Genomic DNA, 9,072 nt, shown 5'->3' on the forward strand with positions numbered 1-9,072 from the left:
TCAAGTAAGGTTGCTGCGGTGGAGGTCAAAGAGGTTGTTTCCTGCTTTCTCCTCTAGCGTTTTGATGGTTTCCTGTCTCACATTCAGGTCCTTTATCCATTTTGAGTTTATTTTTGTGCATGGTGTGAGAAATTGATCTAGTTCCATTCTTCTGCATGTTGCTGTCCAATTCTCCCAACACCATCTGTTAAAGAGGCTGTCTTTTTTCCATTGGATATTCTTTCCTGCTTTGTCAAAGATCAGTTGGCTGTATACTTTTGGGTCCACTTCTGAGTTCTCAATTCTGTTCCATTGGTCTATGTGTCTGTTTTTGTGCCAATACCATACTGTCTTGATGATGACAGCTTTGTAGTAGAGGTTAAAGTCTGGGATGGTGATCCCTCCCGTTTTGGTTTTATTTTTCAGTATTACTTTGGCTATTCGGGGTCTTTTGTGGTTCCATACAAATTTTAGGATAGTTTGCTCTAACTTTGAGAAGTATGCTGGGCAATTTTGATTGGAATTGCGTTGAATGTGCAGATAGCTTTGGGTAGTAATGACATCTTAACTATATTTATTCTTCCTATCCATGAGCATAGGATGTTTTTCCATTTCTTTGTGTCTTCTTCAATTTCCTTCATAAGTTTTCTGTAGTTTTCATCATACAGATCTTTTGTATCCTTGGTTAGGTTTATTCCTAGGTATTTTATGGTTTTTTGTGCAATTGTGAATGGGATCAGCTTCTTGACTTCTCTTTCTGTTGCTTCATTGTTGGTATATAAAAATGCAACTGATTTCTATACGTTGATTTTGTACCCTGGATGAACGTCATTTAACATGACCTCATTTTAAGGTAACAGCTTCAGGAAGATGAAGTAGAATTAGTAAATGAGGAATATCTTGCCTCCAGAACCCAAAAGGGACTAATAAAAAGTTGGATTTCTATGTCCTTACTGATTATGTTAGACAAAACTCCTTGGATGAGAATGCTTTTCATGCAATGTCTACTTGTATTCATGAGGAAAGGTGGATACAGTTAAAATCGTGCCTGAATCAATACTTAGTAGTGTAATGGCTGGGTGACAGAGTAGTTCCATTTTTAATTTTTTGAGGAACCTCCATACTGTTTTCCAGACTGGCTGCACTAAGGTCAGTAAAAGAAAGACAAATATCATATTATTTCACTCATATGTAGATTTAAGAAACAAAACAAATGAACATAGGGTAAGAGAAGGGAAAAGGAGAGGGAGGTAAACTGTAATTCTTAATTACAAAAGACAAACTGAGGGTTACTGGAGGGGACAGAGATGGGGGATGGGCTAAATGGGTGATGGGCATTAAGAAGGGCACTTGTTGGGACCAGCACTGGGTGTTATATGTAAGTGATGAATCACTGAGTTCTACTCTGGAAACTGATACTACACTGTGTGTTAACTAACTTGAATTTAAATAAATAAATTTTGTAAAGAGTCCCGTCTGCAAAACCTGTGTGTAATGGCAGGGCTATTGAGATAGTCCATGGCAGTCCAGTAAAGGTACATTGTGCCCCTTTGGAGCTGACAGCAAACTGAGAGGCTGTTGAAACAAACGCTGAATAAAACATATTAGATGATGTTACTATTTTTAATAATGTTGGATATTGGGCTTTAATAGGTGCAGCAATGGCATTAAGGTTGCAATAATCTAGCACCATTCATTCTTTGCAGATTTAAGAACAGGCCAAACTGAGCTGTCAAATGGGGATTCAGTGGGACTAATGACCTATTTATGGATTAGGTCTCATAGAATGCTTCAGTCATTAAGGGGCTTGTTTTAACTCACACTGAGCCATATTAAAGATTTTAACTGAAGCTGGTGGGTTCTGAGCTTATCAATTTTGTGACATAATTTATGTATTTGTGTATTTATTTCTTTACTTATTTCCTTATTTATTTATTTATTTATTTTAGTTGATTATTTATTGTGTCAGAGTGTGTATGTCTACTACTTTAGTCTGTTCAGGCTACTACAACTAAACACCGCAGACTGGGTGACTTATCAACAAGAAAAGTTATTTCTCACAGTTCTAGAGCTGGGAAGTCTAAGAACAAGACAACAACACATTGGTGTCTGCTGAGGATCTGCTTGCTAGTGCATAGGCCAATTTTTCGGTGTGTCCTCACATGGTAAAAGGATGAGCTAGCTCTCTGGCCACTCATCCCACTTATGAAGGCTATGTCCTTATGGACTAATCAGCTCCCAAAGTCCCTGCCTCCAAATGCCATCACGTTGGAAAAATAGGTTTCAGTACAAAACTTTGGGTGAGGGAGACATAAACATGCAGTCTATAGCAGACTGAAAACACAACTTATGGCTGGATCCTGGAAAGTGTGGCCCATGTGACCCTAAGGTGGCTCCCACTTGGGCTAGTATCCAGGAAGTGGAGTCTAGCCATTTAGGACTGTCATTTGTTTTTTCTTAATCTTCCAACACCAAGAAAATTTGGGTAAGGAGACACATGAAAACCACCAGCAGACACAGCAGCAAGCTGCAAGTTGAAGCACAAGCTTACAAACAAGCAAAACTTCCTTCCCAAGCTGTTCTCCTGGTGGTTTGAAACAAATTAGTAAGCCAAAAACAGCCCCCCAAGAAGCCATGCAAGAGTTAAGCAGTCGTGGTCATACAATCTTGCCCACAGTGCATCAGACAGATTGTTCTGAGGGACACAACACAATGACCGTCAGATAGATGAACGGCAAACTGTCTGTGACAATTCCAAATGAAAGACGGCTGCCACATTTGGCCATGCAGGGATGAACTGGGTTCAGGGTGACAGCGAAAACTGTAGGGAAAAGCTTTTGTATGGCAGGTAGAGCAGAGTTTATTAGATTTCCTGATTTCCCGTATGTTGGCTAATTTGATAATTTCCTGGAATCCAGGGCACAAGGGATGTCCCCAGTGGTCTGGGGTTGAGTCCTGGGGCAATCAGGGTAGGCACACATCGGATAGCACTCTGGAGTGGGATGCCTCGTAAGGAAGTGGTTGAGATGTGAACTTAATCAAGGGCTCCACAAGTGGAACTGACTGCCTCTAGCCAGGGCTTCAAAACTGAACCATGACAAGCACTGAAAACCTGTCTCAAATAGCTCTTAGAGAGAACCCACCCTGCTGACACTGTGATCTTGGAATTCTAGTCTTCAGAAATGTGACACAATCATATCTGTTGTTTCAGTCACCTAGTTTGTGGTCCTTTATTGAGACAGCCCTAGAAAACTGATACTCTTCCAAACTAATAGTGCCACGTTTCTTTTTTTTAAATAGTTTATTGTCAAGTTGGTTTCCATATAACACCCAGTGCTCATACCAACAAGTGCCCTCCTCCATGCCCATCACCCTCCTTCCCCTCTCCCCCCACTCCCATCAGCCCTCAGTTTGTTCTCAGCATTCAAGGGTCTATCATGGGTTGCCCCCCTCCCTCTCCCCCACTATTTTTCCCCTTTTTCTCCCCCATGGTCCTCCATTAAATTCTTCCTAATTCTCTTATATGTGCAAACATATGGTATCTGTCCTTCTCTGCCTGACTTATTTCGTTCAGCATAACATCCTCAAGGTCCATCCATGTTGCTATACATGGCCAGATTTCATTCTTTCCCATTGCCATGTAGTATTCCATAGTATAGATGAACCACATCTTCTTGACTCATTCGTCAGTTGATGGACACTTGGGCTCTTGCCATGTTTTGGCTCTTGTTGAGAGTGCTGCCATGAACATTGGGGTACATGTGTTCCTATGCATCAGCACTCCTGTATCCCTTGGGTAAATTGCGAGCAGTGCTATTGTTGGGTCATAGGAGAGTTCTATTGTTAGTTTTTTGAGGAACCTCCACACTGTTTTCCAGAGGGGCTGTACCAGTTTACATTCCCACCAACAGTGTAGGAGGGTGCTCGTTTCTCCACATCCTCGCCCGTATCTAGAGTCCTCTGATTTGCTCATTTTAGTCACTCTGACCGGCGTGAGTTGCTATCTCAGTGTGGTTTTGATTTGTATTTCCCTGATGAGGAGGGATGCTGAGCATCGTTTCAAGTGTCTGTTGGCCATCTGGATGTCCTCTTTGGAGAAGTGTCTGTTCATATCTTCTGCCCATTTCTTCACTGGATTGTTTGATTTTAAGGTGTGGAGTTTAGTGAGTTCCTTATAGATTTTGGATACTAGCCCTTTATCTGATATGTTATTTGCAACTATTTTTTCCCATTCTGTCGGTTGCCTATTAGTTTTATGGATTGTTTCCTTTGCACTGCAGACGTTTTTAATCTTGATGAGGTCCCAATAGTTCATTTTTGCTCTTGATTCCCCTGCCATTGGGGATTTGTCAAGTAAGAAATTGCTGCGGTGGAGGCCAAGGAGGTTGTTTCCTGCTTTCTCTTCTAGGGTTTTCATGGTTTCCTGTCTCACATTCAGGTCTTTTATCCATTTTGAGTTTATTTTTGTGTATGGTGTGAGAAAATGATCTAGTTTCATTATTCTGCATGCTGCTGTCCAGTTCACTCAGCACGATCTGTTAAAGAGGCTGTCTTTTTTCCATTGGATATTCTTTCCTGCTTTGTCAAAGATTAGTAAGCTGTACATTTTTGGGTCCAATTCTGAGTTCTCTATTCTATTCCATTGGTCTATGTGTCTGTTTTTGTGCCAATACCATACTGTATTGATGATTACAGCTTTGTAGTAGAGGCTAAATGCAAATCAATCAATGTGATACATCACATTAACAAAAGAAAAGTTAAAAACCATATAATCCTGTTGATAGATGCAGAAAAAGCATTTGACAAAATACAGCATCCGTTTTTAATAAAGACCCTCGAGAAAGTCAGGATAAAAGGAACTGACTTAAACATCCTAAAAGCCATCTATGAAAAGCCTTCAGCTAACATCATCCTGAACGGGGAAAAACTGAGAGCTTTCCCCCTGAAATCAGGAACACAACAGGGATGTCCACTCTCACCACTGTTGTTTAACATAGTGCTGGAAGTCCTAAAATCAGCCATCAGACAACAAAATGAAATAAAAGGCATCAGAATTGGCAAAGAAATCAAACTTTCACTTTTCGCAGACGACATGATATTCTACATAGAAAACCCAACAGATTCCACCAGAAGATTACTAGAACTGATCCATGAATTCAGCAAAGTTGCAGGATACAAAATCAACATGCAGAAATTGGTTGCATTTTTATACACCTACAATGAAGCAACAGAAAAAGAAATCAAGAAACTGATCCCATTCACAATTGCACAAAAAACCATAAAATACCTAGGAATAAACCTAACCAAAGATATAAGAGATCTGTATGATGAAAATTATAGAAAACTTATGAAGGAAATTGAAGAAGACACAAAGAAATGGAAAAACATTCCATGTTCATGGATTGGAAAAATAAATATCGTTAAAATGTCTTTACTACCCAAAGCAATCTACACGTTCAGTGCAATCCAAATCAAAATTGTACCAGCATTCTTCTCAAAACTAGAACACACTATCCTAAAATTTGTATGGAACCACAAAAGACCCCGAATAGCCAAAGTAATATTGAATAAGAAAACCAAAACGGGAGGCATCACCATCCCAGGTTTTAGCCTCTACTACAAAGCTGTAATAGTGCTATTTTTTATTCCTTTCACTGCAGATGGCCATTTGCACTCATCCTCAGCACATCTCCTGAAACACTTTGTCACATCTTACAACTCAACTGAGATTGGCCACATTTCAAGTAGTCACCAGCCCTGTGGCTAACAAATAAGATACTGGATGTGATATCCTAGAGCATTATTTGTTTTTATTGTCCTTAGTATGCTCAAAATTTTTCTGATAACATTATGGTTTAAAAGCGAAAATAGGTTTAATTCTTCCACAGGATGTGAGAATATTGTCAAAAATTATTCTGAACTATTCTTCAACATACAATTTTAAATGGTAGAGATACAGTTTATAAAACAGCCATCAAAATATACACAAATTCTGAATTCTTCTGGAATTGTTTACTCAAATTTTGCAGTAGAATTTAAATGTATGATCTGGATAACAACATAGGAACAAGAAGAAGAAAAGGAAAAAGGAGAAGAAGGAGAGGAGGAGGGGGAGGAGGAGAAGGGGAAAAAGAAGGAGAACAGAAGGAGAAGAGGAAGGAGAACAAGAACAAGAACAAAAAAGGAAAAAAGAAAATTCCATTCTCTGTAAATTTCCTTAAAGTTTCTTTTTTTTTTTCCTCTTCCATGCTACAGGTAACTAAAGTGCATTTATCAATCACAGAAAAAACACTTAAAAAAACTCAACAAACAGGTATATAAGTCCACTCTGGATGCTATGGCAAAACATCACAAACTTAGTGACTTCAGATAAATTGTTTATCTCACAGCTCTAGAACATAGGTGTCCAAGATCAAGATGCCAGCAAGGTTCTGGTAAGTCTTCTCTTCCTGTCTAAGAGACAACTATCTTATTGTCTTGTTTTCAGATGTCTTTGTTCTGCCTATGTGCTTGCATGAGAGGTACCTCTGGCGTCTCTTCTTCCTTGAAGACTAACAGTTACATTAGATTAGGGTCCCACCTTGATGACCTCATTAAAGGCCCTACCCCTTAATATAGTCACATTGGAGATTAGGGCTTCAACACATCTATTGACATAACACAAACTGGCGATAAAACCTCTCAGTAAATAGGAATAAAGGAAACGTCCCCGTTTTGATGAAGAGAATCTATAAAAACCTACAGCTCACATATCAATTAATTGTGGAAAATGGAATGTTTCCCACCTAAAAAAGAGGCTGAGGCAAGGATGCCTGTTCTCACAACTCTTATTCAATATAATTTTGAAAGTTCTAGCCAGTGTAATAAGGGAGGAAAAGTAAATAAAGGGCATACACATAAGAAAAGAAAGAAATCTGTTCCTATTTGAAGATGACATGATGGAACGGTTTTGTATCTTGATCAATGCCAATATCCTAGTTGTTTTTGTACTATAGTTTGCAAAATGTTACTATTGGAGAAAACTGGGCTAAAGGCACATAGGATTCCTCTAGATTATTTCTTACAACTGCTTGTGAATCTACAATCAGCTCAAAATAAAAATTTAATTTAAAAAATTAAAATTAAAATAGAATTCTATTTTCTCATTCATAAGTATGCCCAGATAATTTCCCCTCATGTATTACAAGTAACTAAAAACACTTTTTTTTTATTGTGGCAATTATGCATAATTCAAATTTTACCATTTTATCCATTTGAAAGTGTGCGATTCAGTGCTATTTAGTACATTCACAATTTAAAGAAATCATCACCACTACCAAGTTCCAGAGGATTTTCACCATCCTAAAAAGAAGCTCTGTACTCTTAAGTATTCATTCCACACACCCTAGCAATCATTAATCTGCTTTCTGTCTCTATGGATTTGCCTATTCTAGATATTTCAGATAGATGATATCGTATGATACTTAGTATTTTATGCCTGGGTTCTTTCATGTAGCATAGCATTTTAAAGTTTTATCCATGTCGTGGCATGTATCAGTACCTCTTTTCTTTTCGTGGCTTACTAACATTCCCTTGTATGGATATACCACCTTTGTGTATACATCCAACACTTAATGAGCATTTGGATTGATTCCTACTTTCACTATTGTAAATAGTGCTCCTATGAACATTAGAATATAGATTTTTGTTCGAGCACCTGTTTTCAACTCTCTTGGCTATATACCTACAAGTGGAGTTGCTAAGCCATGTGTAATTCTGTTTCACTTATTACACACTCACCAAATTGTTGTTCGTCACGGTAATACCACGGAACATTTGTATAAGCAATACATGAGAGTTCCAATTCCTCCAATCCTTGCCTATACTTGTTATTTTCATAACAATAGGATTATTAACCATCCTATTTGGTGTGAAGTGATCTCATTGTAGTTTGGATTTGCCTTTCCCTAATAACGAATAACACTGACTACTTTATCATGTGTTATTAGCCATCTATCATTGGCTATTTGTAAATGTTCTTTGGAAAAAGGCCAATTAAAGATCTTCACCCAGTGTTTAATTAGATTGTTTGATTTGAGTAGTAAAAAAATTTTTATATGTTCTGCATACTTAAATTTTATCAGATTTATTATTTGCAATTAGTTTTGTACATTCTATGGGCTGTGTTTTTCTTTCTTGATAGTGTATTCTGATACACAAAACTTTGTAGACAAGAGTTGTTAGTTTTGATAAAACCTAATTTTAACTATGTCTTCTTTGGATCCTTGAGCACTTGATGTCATATCTAAAAATCATTGCCAAATCTAAATATGGTTAAGACCTTACACTTCTTGAATTTTTATCATTTTAACAATCATACTTAAGACTGATATACTTGGGGTTAGTTTTCTAGTATGGTGTCAGACAAAGATCCAGTTTCATTCTTTGCAGGTGATGATCCAAAGCATAAACATTGGAGTGGAATCTCAAAAGAATAGAAATATAGTGTGTAATTTCTAGTACAATAAAAATGGAACTATTAAAGTTCTGTAACGTCTAAAAGGGTGGGAGAAAAAGGATAAGCACAGAAAACTCAAGATAAATATAAATTATATTAATATTAAATATCATCATATCAAATATACAAACATAACAATGAACATTACAATTGTCATAATTTTTCAACCCAGGTATAGGTTATATAATAAAAGACTTACTTAAATCTTATACACACAACAGCAAGAATGTACTTAATACCAATTAACGGTATACTTAAAATTGGTGAAAATGGTTGATTTTGCATTGTATACACACACACACAAAGATTCATTTAATTGTAAGGCATTCAAAGAAACAGGAAAATGTAATCCACATGGAGGAAAAATTTTAAAAAATTGAAGGACATTCAATTAAAACCAACTCAAAACTGACACAAGTGAAAGATACAGTGGACAAGGGCACTGAGAATTATTACAATATTACTATAGTTTATATGTTCCAAAAGCTAATTCAAGACATGGAAGGTATTAACCTAAGACACAAATCAAATTTCTAAAGATGATACAATATGTGAGGTGAAAAATACACTAGGTAGAATTAAGAGCAGATTACCCA

This window comes from Hyaena hyaena, unplaced genomic scaffold (assembly GCF_003009895.1).
Source record: "Hyaena hyaena isolate Hyena2069 unplaced genomic scaffold, ASM300989v1 scaffold_582, whole genome shotgun sequence".
In the NCBI taxonomy this organism is placed as follows: domain Eukaryota; kingdom Metazoa; phylum Chordata; class Mammalia; order Carnivora; family Hyaenidae; genus Hyaena; species Hyaena hyaena.